Below are 5,031 nucleotides of genomic sequence, written 5' to 3'. Positions count from 1 at the left end.
GGATTTCCAGCAACTCTGTTATCCTTATTTATGGCAGATGTCTGTGACAAACCCTTCCCAACTTTAGCAACAGCTCTCCTAACGCCTCAAGACTTTTTATTTGTTTCCATAAATAGTGCTGGAGCACAGTCATTTGATCTCACCTAAATGCTCTGCTTTTGCCATGCCAGCTTTAAAACTGAGAAAATAAGACTCTTCTCAATTGCTGGGCAAAGGCTAATCACCTGCTGCTTAGAGTTATTTCTAAACACATTCGTGCACATAATGAATTTGTGGCACCTTCCTCCCACTCCCCTGGGTATGGACATATCATGCCTCTACAATCTATTTATGGAGGCTTCTTTAAATGTTGGACCACTGACTTTTAAAAATGTAAGATATTTTTCAAATTGTACCTCAATTTCCCTGTATCTGGTATCTTGTTTATGAAGATTTTCCTTCCAAAGATATACATGACAACCAAAGCATATCTGCCCATACTTGCATTTCTTTTCCCCACTTTTCTTCCCATTTTTCTTCTATCTTTCTTACTTCTTCTCAAACTCCTTTTTGAGTTCCTCCAGAGCTTGTGACCAATTTCCATTTTTTTTTGGAAAGTTTGGATATATTTGCTTGTTTGTCACTCTCTGCTGTTGCTTCTGTATTTTGCTCTTTTTCTTCATAGAAATTATTCCAGTTTGAGAGTTTTTTATTGTTGTTGTTTTTGGGTCTTTTTGTTGCTGGTTATTCCTTTTGCCACTTGTGGATTCCTGCATGTTGATTTCTTTCTTAGCTTCTATCTGGCAGGGTTTTGCCTTGGTAGTATCTTCCCTTCCCAGTCAGAAGCCAGAGTGAGGGCAGGTAATGTGGTGTTCTTTGTATAGAGCTTTAAAGCGTTTTGCCCTGAGGCTATATTTCCAGCCCCTCTTGCTTCAGCTGTGTCCAGCCTTGTTTCTGCCTAAGCTCCATGCTTTGTTGCCCAGGCTCTTTGTCCTGGATTTCAAGTCTCACTGCCAAGAGTTAAATCTGTGGGCCTTTCCATTAGACCTGTAGAATTTAGAGATTGACTGGACCTCACTCTGACTCTGAAGAGAAAGTTGATGTGGAGGAGGGGTAATCAGTTTGCCCTTGAATAAGTGTGATTTTGCCTCCTTATAGCATGGGAACCCCCAAACACTGCCTACCTTTAAAGCTGAATCCAGTGGGAGAGCCCCTTTACTCATTTGATTTTGACTTCTGTCCTTTTGAGACACTTTTTAATAATCCATTGGAATGTTTCGGCTATGGAGCCTTCATCTTAGCCCTGCCTCCCCACTTACATTTAAATGTAGGAGAATTAGATTTGTATTTTCATACATTTTTCCAAGTCAAGATTCCCCTTCCTCTCTTCTTTTGTAAAGAAAATATTAAGTCCTTTCATTTATTTTAGCTTCATGTATTTTTAAGGTAACCTTATTCATATAGGTTCACTTCCCCTTACACTCAACCACTCCCAATTTGTTTTTCCTTTTTCTAATTTTGGAATTTTGCTCATTAGTTCATTTTTACTACTGATTTTACATTTCTTTATTTATTTCCCCTACCCCTTTTTGATAGTATCAAGTAAAATCCCCCTTTCTCACCAGCCCTTCAGCTTGCACTCTTCACTAGTTTTTGAATTTCGTTTTCTGTACATTTTTGTATAAAATGATCCTGCCTTCATTTTTTTCATATTTTCTTTTACTGTCTGTTTGAGAATTTAATTCTTTGATTAATTATCTACATATATAGTCTTTCCTTTTAGTCCTTTGGTGCTCTTTATGGAGTTCTTGCTTCTCACGTTTCTATTTTATGATTCCTTCTAAACATTTTGTGTTATTATTTTCTATATCTTCAACCATTCCTCTTTTCTATTTTGCCTAAAGTTTAGAAATACCTATTCCTTCAGGCTTTAGAGAAGATATTCTTTCATTATGGGAATTGTCCTTTGTCCCTGATTATGCAGTTCATTATTGATATCCATTTCCCCCTCCCCCCCAACTTGCTTTAAATTCTCTTTCTAGTATTTATGCTTTTGCCATCAGAAACTCTGATTTCCTTTTGTATGAGGTAGTATCTGTATTCTACAGAGGCACCAAATCCCTTCAGATCATATTCTTTGCAAGGTTCCTATTTTCCTGTATAGAATATCTCTCTTCACTCTTGGGAAAAGTCATCAGATGTAACCCTTCCAACCAATAAAACAAGATTTCCTTTTTTCTTTTCTCTCTTTTAATCACTCATTTTTGCCTTTTAAATCTATTCTCATATATTTTCTCCTTACTAAGAGACTAGAGGAGCTATTTACCCTTCTTTAGTAGATTAGTAGCTTTTGATTTGATTAGGGTATGTCACATATTCACTTTTATCTTATTCTTTCCCTTCCCACTTTTATAGACACTACCATTCTGCAATTTAACTCAATAAAATGAACCAGTCAAGCAAACAACTAGCACCAATGAATCTCTTGTAGATGAAATATTGTTAAGTTTTAGGTCATGGTGTTTCAGGCTTGTTTCTCTATCTCTTCTTTTTTACTTGTTTTCACCATTATCTCGTAGTGTCCATTTAAAAATATTTATCTTCATAATCTCTTTGTTGTTATTTCTTTAATGTTGTTATTCATGGTTGCTGTATTTGTTAACCACTTGTATTTCTGATGTCTAGAGTTCTTGAGAAACAAATGCATTTTTCAGGTCTAGTTTTATTTTGAGGAATAGTTCAAATGGCCTTTTAAAAACTGATTGTTCTTTTTTTTTCCACTTGCAGTTAAGCTTAGATTTGTTGGGTAGGTCACCTCAGACAATCTCCAGAAGCTCTTTTACTCTTTGAAACACATTTCCTTCATTCCTGTCTATTCCCTCAGGGTCAGAATAATATTATGTTATACAAATTTCTTTTTCTTCACCTTTAAAAATCTTTCTTGCTTGCAAAAAAAATGTTGTTTATCAATGACGTTGTTAAAATAAATTTAAACCAATGTCTGTCTTGGAGCTCATAGCGTTGTTGTTCTCATTGTTGTTGCTGTTTCCAAAGGCAATCTATACATTCTTTCACTTTGTACATAACTTTCTTTTCTTGTATTATTTTCTGTATAATACTTTTCAAGTTTTTTTCCAATTTATATTATTATAAGAACCCAAATAAGTTATGTTTATGATTCTTTTGTTTGAGTGTAATATCTTGCTTTGATGTAGATACTTTCATTTAACTTTATTGTTTTTTTTCTGTTCTTTCAGATTTTCCTTCATTTCTGTGTATGTGTATTTCTGATTAGTTATATTCTCAATGGTTCTTTAATGAGACTTGCAACTACAGATTTGTATTTTTCCATTCTATGAATTATTTCTACAGTACAAGTTATAAATTCTGCTTTCATAATCCTTATTTTTCTTTTAAATCATTCCAAAATAACCCACTGTGGCTCCACCCATGCTCTTTTGGGAAACCATGGTGTCCTTTGTTTCCCTGTGTTTTACCTCACTTTCTTTTGCCTTGAAATACTTATTCAGAAATGTCTGGACTCTTTTATCTGATCTGGAGGCCACCCACATTCCCTTCTACTACTAATTTCTTTCCTGTTTGTTTAAATGCTTAAGTTCAAGGTTTTTAGCTGAGTTTTATTTTTCTTTAGGTCTTTGATAATTCCGATCTTTTATTTCTATTTTCCTGTATTTCTCACTTTATCATCTTCCTTTCCGATGGCAGTTTTTTTGCATCAATATATTCAAAACTGCCATGATGGGCAATTTTCAGGCCCAGGCACAAGTGATTTCTGAGGAGACAGACCTGGCCATAACTGGATGCTAGACTGATCAAATACCATAAAGCCACACACTTGTACTTCCCAGTTACCCTCTAGTTCTTCAATTTCTGGCTGAATTTTGTTGTGGAATAGAGTGTTGCTACATAGCTATTATAGCCAAAATAAATTACTGCCTTTTGGATCTCCATGGCAATAGGAAGAAGAGGATCTCAGTAGAGAGTTGAGTTCTATTGCAAGTAAGTGTGTCAGCTTGATCAGATCTTTTGAGAGGAGAAAGTGGTTGGGAAGAGGGTGCTGAATAATCATAGTAGGAGTCAAGGATTCTTCTCTTTTTAAAAAAAAGTTCCTGGGATTTTTGTCTTGTTCAGGTTCTTGGTGTCCTATCTCATAGAGAGAGGTGAAATTCATTTATAATGTGCATATAATTCCTTTTCTGAAGAGGCTTGAGAACCCATGAGTATTGGATAAGTCATCTAGTCCTCAATGTTGTTAGTTATGTGAACTAGCCAACAATTCTTATTTGAAATGGAAATAAGATCACATTGTGGAGTTCTTGAAGGAAATAACATTCACTCTGGTCAAATTAAGACTAGAATTTAAAGTGTTTGGTAGGCCAATACCCCTCCCCACAAATTACTATGTAAATATCTTATAGCACACTCTCTGTTGTATTATAATTTATATCTGGTAAAGCTAATATTGGATCTCAATATGAAGGAACAATTAGAATACTAATGAATCAGACTTTTGTGCCACATGTATGAAGGATGATAATTTATTCAGTTAAATGAAACCCTGTGACTCAACTGTGGAGATCTCTTTATCATCTCTGATAATCTGATGACAGTTTAGTTGATAAGGAAATAAGGACAGGACAAGGGAAATGTCTTTTACTTCATGCTTCCAGCTCTGGCTCCAGGAGCATGGAGTTTATTATATATATTTCAAGACTCATTTCACACAAAAGAACCCCTCTCCCCCCGGAAACTTTGCAGATGCGCAGAAGTAACAAATTATGTCACATCAAAACACAAAATATTGGCTTCAGAATACACCAAGGCCAAGGCTGAATTTTTACTAGGTTCTTATCAGAAAGCCAAGTTGGGGAGTATCTTGGCCTTAGCTATAACAGGCAGCAGCATTCCTTGCTGTGTTAACAATGTTAACCCTTTAAATTCAGGTTTGATAGGAACTTAAAGCTTTTCAGTAAGGCCATAATACTTTTCAAGAAGAAATCACAAGGATCACAAAAGGAGTCAAAAGAGGAG

This window comes from Gracilinanus agilis, chromosome 5 (genome assembly GCF_016433145.1).
Source record: "Gracilinanus agilis isolate LMUSP501 chromosome 5, AgileGrace, whole genome shotgun sequence".
Classification (NCBI taxonomy): domain Eukaryota; kingdom Metazoa; phylum Chordata; class Mammalia; order Didelphimorphia; family Didelphidae; genus Gracilinanus; species Gracilinanus agilis.
This window is presented reverse-complemented; position numbering follows the sequence as displayed.